The sequence below is a fragment of the Haliotis asinina genome, chromosome 16 (genome assembly GCF_037392515.1).
Source record: "Haliotis asinina isolate JCU_RB_2024 chromosome 16, JCU_Hal_asi_v2, whole genome shotgun sequence".
NCBI classification, from domain to species: Eukaryota; Metazoa; Mollusca; class Gastropoda; order Lepetellida; family Haliotidae; genus Haliotis; species Haliotis asinina.
The window spans coordinates 14,865,496-14,882,359 of record NC_090295.1 but is presented as its reverse complement, the minus strand read 5'-3'; positions in this window follow the sequence as shown (position 1 = coordinate 14,882,359).

The window sequence follows — 16,864 nt, the reverse complement described above, 5'->3', positions numbered from 1 at the left end:
ATATGCTACCCACAGCTCTCCATCTTCTCCTCTCCTCCTCCTCCACCATCCCTCCTCCCCCCTCCCAACCTCCTAACTCAATGACCCAGGCATAGCAAGAACATTTTCCTAAGTCGAAACGGGAGATAGGCCAAGAAAGCAACTCAACACTGGACATGCAGGATCCGATTAAATGAATATAGGATAACATAATTTTTGTGCATGCATCTGTATATTATTCATATCCATGCACGATATATGCTAATTCTTTATTCGTGAATAATGTAGACTCAGACCTCTATTAACACACACGGATGATCAGTCAACATATGGTGCACGTCACTATGTAAATATTCAAAATGGATCTCCTAAAACAATCTGCACAGCAAGTAAATCTTTCCAGCTGTCCAACTTCATTCGAATCCTTTGATGCTGAAAGTATACAACATTTGCTGTGTGGATGGTATGATATAAACTATTCCTGTGTGGTAATGTATTTGCATTTGTACAAACAATGCTGTAAATGTGTCTGCGTGTTCCTCTTAAGCTTATGATTCTATGTTTGAATACATTGAATGAATGATGCAAGCAGTGGTGTGGGAGTCAATACATTTTGATGCTTTGGTTGTGGAATCTTGTGAAATAGCAGTATATCGACAAATACAACAAATTACAGAATGTTCGAAAATGTTTTTGGCCTGATAGTACTAAAGTATAGCGTGTTTGTCCGAAAAGGCACTTCTTTATTTTTTAGAGCATTCATTATACAATCAACAGAAAGATCATGTTTAAAGCTATTCTAAATGTCTGTGATTGCAAAGCTACGCTAAGCTGAGTTAAGCTAAGCTAAATTACGCGAAGCTAAACTAAACTAAACTACTAAACTAACTCAATTAACCTAAGGTCAGGTGAGCGGTCTTTTTCACTTTGTGAATAAAATAAATTTATGTGTCAGCTAAGCTAAGCTAAGCTGAGCTCAGTTAAGCTAAGGTAAGCTACGCTGAGGTAAGCTAAGCTAAGCTAAGCTAAGCTAATCTACACCAAATTAAGCTAAGCTTGACTAAACTAAACTCAATTAACCTAAGCTAAGCTAAGCTAGGCTGAGATCAGGTAAGGTAAGGTAAGGTAAGGTAAGGTAAGGTAAGGTAAGGTAAGGTAAGGTAAGGTAAGGTAAGGTAAGGTAAGGTAAGGTAAGGTAAGGTAAGGTAAGGTAAGGTAAGGTAAGGTAAGCTCAGTTCAGCTAAGCTCAGCTCAGCTCAGCTCAGCTCAGCTCAGCTCAGTAGTCATCGGGGAACCAAGTACACGGGAAATCCGTTCCTCTGTGAAAGAAAGTGTTTCTACAGTAGCTAAATAGCAAAGCATACACGCAATATGTGTGTCAAAAGGTATAGCTGCGGGTATTTGTTCCATGTTAAACCGTGACACTAGTAGCCATGAATGAACGCGTTAATGACAGATAATTATCCCAATAATACGCCATATAATTAGGGTATTTGTTAGAATGATTTGTGGTTTCATGCATGATGTTAAAGAACCCGATAAGTATAAACATGTGTAACAACGGTGTAATTTGGCATTATTAGTTCCACAACGATGCACTATTGATATAATGTGATGAGTGGTCATTAGGAATCCAAGTGCACAGGGAAGTCATTTCTCAGTAAAAGAAAGTGTTACTCCGATAGCACGCTTTGCATGCACAAACTACACAGACAACACGTGAAAATATCCCCTACCAAAAGGTACAATTGTAGACACATAATGTTCTTGGTCAAAGAGAATCACGAATAGCCATAAATAACCGAGAGTGAGTGACGTTGGCTTTAGGCCGCACTCAGCAATATTTCATCTTTATGGTGGCGTTCTGTAAATAACTGAGTCCGGATCAGAAAACCGAGTGACCAACAGCATGAGCATCGATCTAGGCGATATGGATACGATGACATGTGTCAACCAAGTCAGCGAGCCTGACCACCTGATTCTGTTTGTTACCCCTTACGACAAGCATGTGTTATTGTAGAGCAACCCAGATCTTGGCGCCAAATAATTATCCCTATTACACAAATAATTAGAGTATTTCTGGTCACCACATGCCTTGCGGAAATGGCTTGTGACTACAGGCTGTTGTTACTAGTACTGTCTCATACATTTTCATAGTTTCATGTGTAATGCTAAAGAGGCTCATAGGTATGAACAGGCGATTGTGTACATTTAGATAGATATGCAAATGTCTGTTCACACATTGTGAATATGCGGATGCATACAGTCCTATATCTATGAATAAATTGATGCACATAATGTTCACAGTGTTCTGGGTATTGTTATGTTGACGCATATATCATCATAGGTATGAATATGTTGATGCATGATGTTACAGTATTATTGATGCCCATATATTGTCAACTCGTAGTGGAAAGTAAATAAATGAATCAAGTGTTACTCTCTTATGCAAACCCTCATACATAGATGAATGGATGGCAATCGATGTAAAAGTTTCTTAAGAATTCAGCAATTTTCACATAATTACGTCAATTTTTGAACTCATGATACTAATCTTTTCACTTTACGAATTTGTTTTACAATACATCAGATCATGTGTAAACAATACATTTAAACAGTGGAATAGTTTGCAAAATATAGTTTGGACTAGTGAGTCTAAACTTTTGATGGGTAGTATATATATAGGCTTCTGTCTATCCTGCGCTAAACTGGATTGCTGGAAGTCTGAATTTGAACCTAGAGCGCCTGACAGGCGATCGACTGTATACAAGGAGTGTTCTTTACTCGTTGACCAGGGACCAGTGTTTTGACCATGTATGCATGCGCAGTATACTATAAGTTGTTCACTGGTCACAAACCTCCAGGGTACATGAGCACATGGCCCCTTAGGGATCAGTGAACAACGTATTTATCTTACCGAACACCTGAATTTTAATTTTGAACTGTTTCAAGCACTTCTGTTGAATGCGAGGCGAATTGCCATTTTGCAGACGACACAAGGTAAATAGATTTGGAGTTATCTCCCTTCCATCGATTTTCAATCGCAAAACATCGGTAATTTCCGTGCTTCATGCGTGATTCAATGTTATTCGAGACAAAGAAGTATTACCGTGAAGCACCAGAAGAGTTCGGAATTCCCAGCGTGTACATTGAAAAAAATACAATAGAATAGCGCTCAGCCAATCAGAAAGCGACATTCATGTGTGAGATAAGATAAATATAGTTACGGAATATATAGATTCTGTTTTACCGTATGTAAATATGGATGTATATGGATGTATCCCTTATTTTACAATGGATATTATAATGATGCAGGTGTGAATATGACAAGTGGACGCAAAGAATCTGACAGTAAATTTCCGAATCAAGGAACTGAAAGACCGCCCCCCCCCCCCCCCCCCCCTCCCCCCTGATTTCAGTGACCCGTGAAGATCTGGCTACCTATTCTCGAAACTTTCGTAGTCCAACGAACTTCTTACGTCCATTCTTACCACATTGGCTAGGGTCAAAGTTAAGAATTCTTAGGACTACGAACGTTTCGAGAATAAGGGCACAAGGTTAGAACTGATCTTCATGCTCATGCTCGTCGTAACAGGATCTGGTAGCCAGGCACCCACACTTGGTTGACACATGGCATCGTGTCCCAATACTGCGATTACTAGAGACCGCCGCCAAGAAGGTGGAATATTGCTGACTGCGGTGTAAAACAAGACGTATCCACCCATTGATTTCAGTTCGGTATAGCCCTAATTTGTTAAACGGATTTCCCTTAAAACAGTCATCAGATAAATCGGTAAACTGATACCTTCAGTTTCTTCGTAAGGTTGTTCGGTATAAACGACCTTTACTGTGATTACACGATGCCATATGTTGGACCTTTACTGTGTTCACAGACAGAGAAGGCCGTTTCCGAGCTGAGTCGGAATGTGATGATGACGACACGAACAGTGATGAAACAGACCAGGACCCTCCATCGTTTGCCGCTGCCAGTATATGGCGCTTCAAGCATGAAGAACTTTCTCGTGTCACAGAAGACAAGTGACATCTCTTCATTCGATTCACTTGCCGATTTGATTGAGGCTGTAGCACGTATGCAGTCGGCCAAGCGTGGACAAAGGAGGATTATTGACTTTGTAGTGAATGTAACGAATGTAACATAAATAAACTGAGTAGGAATGTATCGTGTGGCTTGTTGTTCTTTCAATGGAGTTTCGTGAATAAAGAACTATGGTTATATCAAACTAATTTCAGTGTTCCCTTGGAGTTCGTTATAAAGGTATTTTACTGTACATTATGTCTGATCTAGTATGAGTACATTGACGAAATTCTGAGTATATATGCATAGATAGTTTCTTTGGCGCCCCAATATTCTAGCCATATGATGACGGTATGTCTGGATTATACATCAATAAATATCCTGAGATTCACGCCTTCCAGGTTCGCTGTCAACAAAGTCACTGATCCTGATAACGCGATTCGTTAAGTTAACCCTTAAGACCATCATACGCGTGTTATTAAATTCCTGCGATGTCTGGATATTGGTTTTCAGTAAGAACGGGAAAGGCGCCACCAATCTGTTCTATCAGTTTGGCTTTAAGGTTGATGAAGCTCGGGCAGATGTTTCAGACCTCTTAAGGAAGATTTCATTGATAAGATGTGACGGGGAGTCCATGTAAGGCAAGAAGGTGGTTAAGGCGTTAGATCACCACGACACAGACCATAGTTCGATTCCTTATATTCGTTGACTGGATGGAACCCATCTCTGTTGTCCTCCACCGTCATATCCTTGAAATATTGTTAAAAGTGACATTTAACCTAGTTATGTGATGTTGTCTTGTATTGGCGTTTTTTACGTGACTGTCACCGCTGAAATTCCAGACCTTGTTCCAGTAAATAGACGAAACTCATCGTAGCTGGTCATAGTGACTTGAAGTCTTTGATAGAATTGTGTTTTTTTTTGGTCCTATTCTTTCAAAAGACACAGAGCTACCCAGGGACGTTTTGGCAAAGGTACCCTGGGATTATTCTACTTTTACCGGAATTGTTTTTACAGAATTTGCAGAATTCCAAGAGCTCGGGGTAATTCAGAATTGATAAGGATCAGCTTGTTTCAGATGGTCTCATTGAATTCTCGATTGTCACAGTGGGTCTTCAGGGATTTCTTTTTCTTGATTAGTGGTTCTAAGTTGGCAATGGAGTTTTCGGCTTGTTTTTTTCAGTATCTTGTGTGTTGAGGGTATAATTTGCCAGATGTGTCCACAAGGTCTGCTGTTTTGCCCTTGTCTGCTTCAGCGGTGTGGATGGGAATGGTTCTGATACTGTAGATTGGACTTTTGCTTGTTGATCAGAGACAATGGGAAATGGTCTGGTCTTGAGACAATTCCTGTTTATGAAGGAACGAACTTTGGGCTTTTGTCTAATATCATCACCCTGTGTCCACTTTCCTTAAGATAAAAGCATAACTCTCTTTATTCCATTTTCATACTGGTTATAAAGCTAACATGCGATAACTTACACCATATGTTCCATTTTTGGTCAGGGGAACAATTAATCTGCTTGCCCATGTGTTTGTGACAGGTGACAGAATAGGTTGACGTGTTCAAGAACACCTGATATCATCAATCTGTCATATCTGTATGATGTACGTGGACCCGTCGCCTATATGATAATGGTCTGGATTTACCGTTTTCACAATATGCCACATTACAGACATGCTAAGCCATTATCCGTGTATTCACAGTGTTTATGGTTTTCGTGCCGAAGGCAAGATGATTTGTTCACATAATGTATATGTTATATATGGAACTGGTAAACTATGTGAACATGTGGATGTAGTCATGTTGTCAGGCATAAGTAAACGGATGTATTCAAACAGTCAGGTCCAAGACAATGAATGTGAAGGTACGTGGAAGTATATGGCATATGTGTGCTAATGTATATAATATTATAAATTTAATAGTAAATATACACACACACACACACACACACACACACACACACACACACACTCACATGTATATGTGGACACATGTATATATACACACTAAATTAATACAGCCCGTCCCACCGTCCTTGACGGTTTTATTTTTGTGAAGGACGGTCTATTAAGTAAGTAAGAGCGTGCTTTGGTCAAGGGAAATTTTTGAAAAATAAATGAGCTTAACTTGGTTCGAACTTCGACTTAGCAATTATCTTCTTTCTCGTTTTCGCATTGAGATGTTGGTAAATGTGATATTGTTTTAGGTTTGGGGACCACCTTTGTTCAGAACTTGTCCAGACAGCCATTGGATAGACCACATTTCAAAACTATTTTATACACTGCAATGACTCCAATATTTTACAGATTAGTGAAACTGGAAGCATTGAGGAATGAAATTCAAACTGTGACTCAACATGACGACCGGTAGGAACTGGTAAATGATGTAAGACAACCGCCACGAATCGTTTGCACAGACGATATTATGCGTGCACTACGTTCATGCGTCATTCCCACAACACCCTTAGGTCATTTCAGTCAGAGCCGACAGAGGTAATGGAAACCTCAGCACGTCATGATCAGCGTTGAATCAATGTCTTGTTTTCAAGGACATTCTGTGACCGAGCGATGGGACGTCCAAATGAGAGTTTTTAAACGTTAACGTTGTCCAGCCTTTTGATGGCATGTGTTGGTAAATAAATCAAATCGTTTGGTGCTGGGGGTGATGCTGATGCAGGTCACAATCCTGAGAAAGTAGGGGTGCACACTTCATTTTCACAAGTTTAATTATGTTTCAGAATAAAAGGGGTGGTGCGCACTCCTGCACCGTCTTCGCCATTTGTACAACGGTCTGGTAACGTTTCATCTTTCAAGATAATGATGCAAGTACGTATTTTGCAAGGATTGTAGCCCACTTCCTTAAAAAGGCGGGGTAGTGGGAAGTCTGATGACTAAAAGCGTTCGTTGGTCACGCTGATTCCACACATGGATATTGCAGGGGCATTGCTAAAAGCGAAGTAAAACCAAACTCATTCATGGTTTCATGCATGTTAAAACTCATACAATGTGAATAATAAGTATGCACTAAACAAATCAAGCTTCACTGTTACAAAATCATTATGTATATTATTAAAATGATGTCTTCGTTAATGCCATTATCACCTTGTCGTTATCATCTAATAAGCTTTGATGTATGTTCTCCACACATTGTTATTTTTGTAAAATCTGTTGTACTCTGGGCCACGAGGGCTTTAATTCTGTATAAACAATATATAATAGGTATGCACTAAGTACAATGAATAAAATAAGGCCTACCAATGAGTACAAAACGAAAAAGACGATGATTTATCACCCACCATCTCCTTGTTATATTTTAAGTTTGGTTGATGTACCCTCGATGTTTGTTTATGTTCCTTGAGCCCGCATGAGAAGAACATAAACAAACATCGAGCGTACATCAACCCATGGTCCCCGAGGGACCAGTGACCAACGTATTTATCTCACCGAACGCCTCAGTGTTAATTTTGAATTGTTTGAAGCATGGGAATCGCCGCTGTGTAATTCCCCTTCTTAATATTCAAATATTTGACAACATTTGAACGTTTTGTCAAAATGTATTCATTGGAATACGAGGCAATGGCCAGATTTTGCAGACGTCACAAGAAAAGCAAATTTAGAGTTATATCCCCTCCATTGATTTGCAATCGCAAGAAATGAGTAATTTCCGTGCGTCACGTATGATTAAATGTTATTCGAGACAAAGAAGCACTATCACGAAGTACAGAATGAGTTGCCATTGGCAGTGTCGCATGTGGGGTACATTGAAAATAAGAGAAGAGGCCTTATCCAATCAGAAACGTGTACGGTAAGATTTCATTACACATTACAGCATATTTGGAATCATCAACGTAACGTTTGCAACTAAAAGATATACTTATGAAAACGAATTAGGGATAACCTGAAAGAACAAGTTAACTATTTTCCAGGTTTCTTCATAAGGTGTGGATTGAATTGTGAGTGAAATTTTGGGAATAAGTAAAGCAACGCGTGTACTTTCATGTGATCACTTATACGTTTCTATGATAATATTTCAGTGAACAAAAGGGGATAGATGGAAGCATATTTCAGTATATATTAGGGGATAGTTGAAACAGTCAACGGAAAACCTGCAGGTAGATCATATTTCTGATAATATTTTCAGTCTAACAGGCTTGAAGTGTATTAATCAAAAAGTTAAATTATTATATAAATGACTATGCAAAACGTCATGGATATTGACATACAATTTTAATGCAGACTTCATGTTAGACATCCACTGAATGGAAAATATCTAATGCTTGGCTAGTCTAGATTAGTCTTAATTATAACACACTTCGATTCTAAAGCTGGGCATATTTTGTGAACAGTATATACTCATTAATATGTGTTTCATTCGATGCTGACATGTAAAAAAACGTGGTAGAATTCACCTTAGGTAACTCTAAGAACCGACTAAGGGGATCGGGTGGTCAGGCTCGCTGACTTTGTTGACACATGACATTGGTTCCCAACTGCAGATCGACTCTCATGCCTGTCAGGTCAGGTTTGATCATAAACAGACCGCCGACATGTAGCTGGAAGTGACCGTTCATAATTTATGGCGGGGGAGGCCAACTCACTCATTCAATGTCTCTAGCTGCCTACAGTTAGAATAAACACGTGGATGTTTAAATGAATAAACATGAACAGTCACTAACACTAACTGTTATGTAAAATCCCTGACACCTTTCACAGAACAAGTGTTAGATTATGCAGTCGTGACTACACAAGGGACTTCCAGGCAGCCGTAAGTCTGGTCTCAATACACGGTGCCATAGTAATGTCTTTTGTCTCCTGGGGACCTGAATTGTCTGGCTGTAAGAATTGCATTCGAACGTAACGTGAAGTGATTGGTAGTTTTTAAGGTGTGCCTCTTGGGGCTTTTATATAGGGGTGGTGATGGGTAGGGATTACTTGGGGTTGAGAGTAAGCGATGAGGATTTTTCTTTAAGAAATATTTTTGATTATCTCTCCAAGGCTCTTTCTCATTGTTTGGGGCAAAGATATGATTTCAGCAATCATTTGCCCCCTCCCGCCAGACAATCCATTGCTTGCTTCCTCGTCAAAATCTGATTTGCCTAATTGGTATACATTATCTCTTTTCTCTCGTCTCGTTTGTGTTAGGGGATCTACGAGGTGATAGACAGCGGCAATTTTAACACCGCTCTGGTCAGTATGTTGGCAATCGTCTAGCTTTGGTATGATAAGGCCTCACCGGTGTTTCCATCGACATCACCAAGCATCATCATATGTAGATATGACAGTCGCTGACTGGACATGATGAGTATCACGATGATGAGGTTGGACAAAGCCGTCACCATTGATGTCGAGAGAGATTTGGAAAATTCACCAAAGTGTTATCTCATATCAGTCACGCTAAGTTAAAACTCAACGTCTCACCTCCAGGATCCCGTTTCACAAAGCTCTCGTGGCGCTACAACGTTCGCACGTCAGTGTTACAGTATAGGAGGTACATGTACACGTGTTGCGTGAACACCTACGAGATCTTTGGCTCAGAAGAGTTTTGTGAAACGGGAGCCAGGACTGCAGAGGAGTGATAACTCGTCCCATTGTAAAAGATGAAACCGTGGTATCTTTACTGTCGCGACACTCGTGCGTGATTTGGCTTATCCACGAACATGCTTCACACGGTCGGTAAACGGTATATAGATAGTCGCAAGAAGTTTCTTTGAGATGACATTGTCCAGGGAAATAGCAATGCTGACATAAGGATTACTTAGCTAACCAACTCTGGTGTTATTTGGTTCTGACGTCTAGGTACCTGATGACGTCATAGTGGCATAAAAACCGTTGTTTCATTGATGTCAAAGGATGTCCCACAAGTATATCTAACGCGTGCGTTTATGCTTGGGAAAATATGAGTCATGCTTGATCGTGATTTTAGTAAACAACGTGAACGTCTTATCATGCCAAAGGAAACTATGTATTTAGCAAATATACATTTGTAGAGAAGGTAAGGTGTGTACCACGCATAGTTGTGTTGAATCATGACACCACGTGGCTGTTAATGTAATGTTATGTGTTGATTTAATGGCACAGATTTGAAAGTTTAATAAGACCATCTATGCATCCCACAAACAACGTTTTAGGCTAAAACTATAAAACTAAAACTATTCATATAAACGCATAAGCGATTTGTATTTTTTTAAAAACTATTAATTACCTGTTGTGTTCAAACAATCGTCACAATATGTAACAACATAACATGATTTTACACAAGTGCACAAGTGAAACAATCGATTTTACCTGAAAATGTTGATTTTGATGAGATTACTTAAAACGATTGAAAAGGTATCGCCAGGGCGTAACAGAAATCACTTTCCAGTTGCAATTGTGCAGCAAAGAGCATGCACTGTCAGGCAATAAAAGTAAAGATTATGTTCGGAAATTGGCAATCGTTTGGGAAGTGGTTCAAGGTCGAATCACTACGCCACGTCTTGACTCTGCTACATAGGACATTGTCATTGAAAGAATGCATGCTGGAGATTACCAATCTTCTGCTGTCAGGTGTCTGAATGTTAGTCTTAGCAAGACATCATGACTTGCAGCTCGTTGCAACGAAACAATTGACCGTCGTCGTACAGGCAGACCTCAAGTTACCAATGCAGCCCAAGATCGGTACATCCGTGTAAAACATTAGCGTGATCGTACTGCCACGGGTGAGAGAACAGCAGCCAGGTTACCTGAACTTCCGAGGATATCCGGCCAAACTGCACGGAAGAGGCTGAAAGAGATTGGTCTGAGAGCCAGGAAACCCGACGTCGGGGTCGTGCAACGTAGTGACAATCGCGCTCAACGTCTCTGTTATCTGTATAGACATCGTCTTCTCAACTTTGGTAAAGATTCATGCGCTTAAATGTATTGTGGACGAGTTATACATGCTTGAAAATACAATACTTTCGCAACAGATTTCTGGTCTATGCGTATCCTTTTTTGGGATAGTATGCATATTACTTTTTATCAAATTCATGTGCAGTTCATCATTTAAAACACAACATTTACAATTTTGCTGTAAGTTGTTCCCATACTATAATGGAACACGTATCATATTTTTTGCAGTCTTTAGCTCAGCTCGAAGGAGAACATTATTATATATTATTTTATATGTTTATTATTATTATAGGATATTTATAGAGCGCACATATCCATGCAGGCGCTGGTATTTGCTTCTCTCGATCATTGGATGTCCATCTCAGCGTCAAATCGTATTGTCAATCTCAACTACCCGGGGAGACAGTCACAGTACTTTGTCGAAGTTTACTGCACGTTGCTGTACCCGCAACTAGGTGCATGTACGTTTCCATGTGGCCACCATCTGGTCATATACCAACGGATTCGTGGGTTCCTTTTTAGTACACATGGTTGTGTACTGTACAGTAGGGGTCTGCACATGAAAGTTGACACCAAGGGTTTTACACCTGTCACAGGTGGGCTCGATCCCGACATCTCAACCTCACTGGATCACTAGCCTGGTGCATTAGTCAGCTCGCCCACCGCGCCACTGATGTGACGAGGGTCATGGTTGCGGTGGGATAGCCTAGTGGTTAAAGCGTTCGCTCGTCACGCTGACGACTGGGGTTCGATTCCCTACATGGATACAATGTGTGAGACCCATTTCTGATTTCCCTACAGTGATATTGCTGAAAGCGATTTAAACCTAAACTCACTCAGTCACTGACGTTCGGCAGGAATTGCAGTTGCACATATTGAACGCTAAAGAGTCAAGCCACAATTGAAACAATGTTCGAATTGAATTGAATATATTTCAAGACATAAGTTACATAAATCCACGATCATATAAAAATACTCTTGCATTCTCAGGTGTAATCAGTTGTAATTTGAACAACATGTTGCACCGGGTCCGGATTCAGTCGGTTCTGGAGGAACTGCCTGAAGCATCATACTGTACCATGGACCAGGATAATACCCAATGACCGACTACCTGTCTGGGATCCCTTAATGCTGAAGCTTAAGCTGTCTGGGTCTTACTCCAGGCCATATTTTGCACATTTTATGGACTTCCTAAACATACTTTATTTCCTATATATGGCCACAGGGCGATGTGTTTACTTAGCATCCTCGCGGATGACGCATACGATTTTTCTTACAAGGTTTCTCGTTGGAATTTAATCTGCATTCTTAACGACATATACCAAGCTCACTCATGTTGCTTTGATGAGCTGGTACTTTTTTACCCTCACAAAGGAAAGTATATGTAATCTATGTCCTCTATTCATGATCATTTGTACTCTGTAACCTTTTAGATCCCCGAGGACGTTTTCAGTAATATTAAACGTATTAGATTTACTGTATCTCAAATGATAAAAACACAGATCAATCTATACGGCTCACCATGTATCATAAACATATACTTATGAATCATGAAGCATATCCTGTAAATAATCGAGTCTGGACCAGAACAACCAGTGATCCTGTTTGAACAGGAAACGCCAGTATGTGTACTTCACAAAGGGTAACTTGAGCCGTTGTGGCTACTGTTAACGTTCATTCTTGGTCAAAGCGCCTTAATGTATGTTTGTTGTTTAACGCCATACTCAGCAACATTCCATCTGTATGACAGAGGTCCCTCGAGCGAGTCTGACCTCCCTTTAGTCACCTCTTATAACCATTGATGCTTTAAGGAGCTATCCTGTGAAGATCCGGCTGACAATTGGTCTGCAGGAACTTGACTGCAGCTGACTTGGTTCATCATGTCATCTTATCCCAGTTGTGTAAAGCGAACTTCAAGGTGTGGATCACTGGCTGTTCTGGTCCAGACTCGATTATTTACAGGATATGCTTCCTTCGCCAAGAAGGCTTGGTATCATCATGCTGCAATATTGATTCATAAGTATATGTTTATGAGCCATACACATTTACTTGTGTTTTTTATCATTTGAGATACAGTAAATCTAATACGTTTAATATTACTGAAAACGTCCTCGGGGTTCTAAAAGGTCACAGAGTACAAATAATCATGAACAGAAGACATAGACTGCATATACAGAAGATTGAAGGCCATGTCGGTGACAGTGCTGTTGAGACGTCATCCCTCAAGATCAGAATGTGACTCTTTTTGGCTGACAACGTCTCAGATTTTTGTTGTTGTTGTTGAAGTTTTGCATGACAAGCACAGAGCACAAAGTGACAGGGGACAGGGACGTTAAGCCTTTGGTAACGATCAATCTGTAAAACGACATGAACGACAGGCAGTAGCAAAGACAGCCTATAAAAAATGGACAATCTGCATTGACGTTGTTAAACGTCACGTAGATAACGTGTGTTGGTATGCACAAAATGGGAAGCAATCATAACATGGCGCAAGTCAAACCACCGGAGGTTGTTCACGTCTGAACATCGGAAGCATCCGGGGGCATGACTTATGACGCTCTTTTGCAGTGACGATGTTTTCCTAAAAAAGTAATTTATAGCTCTGACAACACCTCATACCTAAACGCATTCAACACGGGTGGTCAATGATGGATAATTATGAACATGAAAACAGTAGATACTAAAAACAAAACTTACCGAGACGGGTGCTCCTTCCAGTGACGCCATGTTTTGATGTGTGAGTTTCAGGACGCGATCGACAAATCACGGAACTGAGCCGAGAAATCTCCGAAGATGGCCGATCTTGTTTCAAGTATTACCGACATTGTTTCCGATAGGGGCGTTGTGTTTCTGTTATTACCGTTAAACTATCGATATCGCTGCAATTGTTACGCGAGTGGGCTGCATTTGTTTACATTTGAGATGCAATTCCTTCAAATTTGCCTTAATTCCTTCCATTACTTGGGGGCCTATACAACATGACAAAATGAGAAACTGTATTGCTGTGAAGCTAATGTAGAATATTACAAAGTTGCAAAGCGAATGACCTGAATAAGACATGGCACAAAATGATTGCCTGAAGCCGAATACACAGGATGAAATGCATATACACAAAATATGAAGTTACGATCATATATTTTCATGATACATCATGGCGCCAGCTCTCATGTCATGCATGTTCCGATACTATATTAGTGGTTATTAGTTACGGCTAAACCGGGAATTATAAGGTAATTTAATCTCCAAGAGAGGAGCAAAACAGTATAATAGCGCAGTAGCAGCTAAGTGTCGAATTTAGTCACAATCTGAGGCAACATACATATGGACTAGACATATTTAATACCTATCCTAAAAAACGATTTATGCCAAACGAAACATAAATATCCCAGTTACATCACGCGATACGCGCTATATACATTAAACGACTCTGTTTTAAAAAAAACGAGCTCGCATGTTTTGAAACTGACAGAAAAATAACTGTTTTATTATTACTTAGATATTTTTTACTGAAATGCGTACAACGAAATTCAGTTAAAACGAACTAAAGATAGTTGTCCCTGTGAGATTGTAAAAACCTCTGTTTACAGTACATGTACACATGAATACACATATGTAGCGGTCACTCGTCATGATGAAGACCCAGGTTCGAATCCAACATGGGCACATGTGAAACCCATTTCTAGTGTCGCTCGCCACGATATTGCAGGAATATCGCTAAAAGTGGCGCAAAACCTATCTCACTCTCTCACTTACTCATGAGGTTCACCGTGACGAGAGAATATCTTAAAATGTACATGATTGTTATGTTATGTACATGTATTTCCTATGTATACATGTAAAAATGAGTACAAATGTAAATTTAATTCAAATTCAAATTGCAATGTAAAATTTGCTCGTATCCAGTGTCTTAAATCTAGCAGCGAGCTTATAGCTAACGCATTTGGCATCCAAAATGTAAAGTTTTATGTATGGAATCTGATAGGAGAGCTTCAAGACCTATTCCCCTGAGAATGTTTAGTCTTTAACAATGCAAAGGAAGATACTTTGTGAGTTACGCCGCACTCAGCAATATTACAGCTTTATGGCGGCAGCCTGTAAATAAGGGAGTCTGGACCAGACTATCCAGTGATCAACAGCATGAGCATCGATCTGCGTTATTGGGAACCGATGACACGTGTCAACCAAGTCAGAGAGCCTGACCACCCGATCCCATTAGTCGCCTCTTACGATAAGCACAGTCGCCTTTTATGACAAGCATGGGTTGCTGAAGGCCTATTCTACCCCGTGACTATCACGGGTCAGATATTTAGTGATATTATATACATATATTATGGGAAAACAGTGAAAGAGTGTTTATAACACATGCTATATTTGGCATTACACTTTGTCAGTAACCTGCAGAACCTTGCACTTTTGGGGGTGGGTCCTATCCTGGATTCGAACCCAAACCCTCAGAGTGAGACAGGCACACAATCGCCTGCACAAAATGCCAGTCGTCTAACCCATCCGCCCTCCGCCTCCAGTGCCTGAATGGGTTAGACGGTAGAAAGTGTAATCCTAGATTAGATTTGACCACTTTCAAAAAACATTATATATTGAAATAATACTTTGAACAGTTGAAAGCCTATAACCAAGTCAGCGAACCTGGTCACCCGATCCCGTAGACGCCTCTTACGACAAGTATGGGTTACTGAAGAGCAATTTTAACCCGGATTCACGTGTCATCTCCTCTTTAGAAATAAAAAAACGTATAATGGACACTATTCTTTAGACGCTGGAATGGTTATCTGTATTCCCCGCATAATATTCTAAAGATACGACTATACATAAACTAGAAACCTTTTTGACATGTAATGTCATGCCTGAGCAAATCAAAATCTAATACGCATGTCCATTTCCTAAAGTAACGAGTTCCACTGAAAAGTGAAAGATTATTCTACAATGCCTCGGTGAATAGGTATTGCCAAATTATTTGCAATTCCACTATATAACGTTTTCACAAAGAGAACCTCTATATCTGGAAGCATGACTGCAAGAAACATAATTGGCAAACATTACCAGCAAGTAGGCTTAGCATCAATGAAGAGCGCTCCCTAAAAGTAGTTCCTGTGACCTCATATATACATTTTGAGAATCGTGACGCTAAGTTAATCGTACTGGTCTATCGCCCCCATACCCATTACCATTAGATGATAGGTCAAAGAAAAGGTTAATATAACTCGACCAGTCATCAGAGTCTAATGGCACAGCCGTTTTGAGTTTATTCAGTGATGTTAAATGGAGAGTAAACCATATATCATGCCATGATTGCTTCCCATTTTGTGCATACCAACACACGCTATCTACGTGACGTTTAACAACGTCAATGCAGATTGTCCATTTTTTAAGGCTGTTTTTGCTACTGCCTGTCGTTCATGTCGTTTTACAGATTGATCGTTACCAAAGGTTTAACTGTTCCTGTCACTTTGTGTTCTGTACTTGTCATGCAAAACTTCACACACACACAAAAAAAATCTGAGACGTTGTCAGCCAAAAAGAGTCACATTCTGATCTTGAGGGACGACGTCTCAACAGCGCTGTCACCGACATGGACTTCAATCTTCAAGTGTCCGACGTACACCACTGTAACTGACGCCACCGACATTTGCAGTTCCAACAGCAATATATTAAGACTGAGACTGACAGACTGACAGGCGAGATCGCCGTTCCTCTAAAATTTGCTGCGGTGTGCACGTCAGCAAGTTATGAAACAATCTTTTCGAATGTCGGGGTTTTTTCAATGTAAATAATCATCATTTTTCACTCTTTACAAAGGAGGGCGTAACAAACGTAAAATGATTGGTAACTCAATCGTTTGCGATTCTGTGTGAGTCATCAGTGTGGCATGATTGGTGCCAAAATTACGAATTAGTTACGAATTCCAGGTACGTAATTAAATACTCCATGGTGATGACCTAAGGTCAGATCATGGCGGACTAC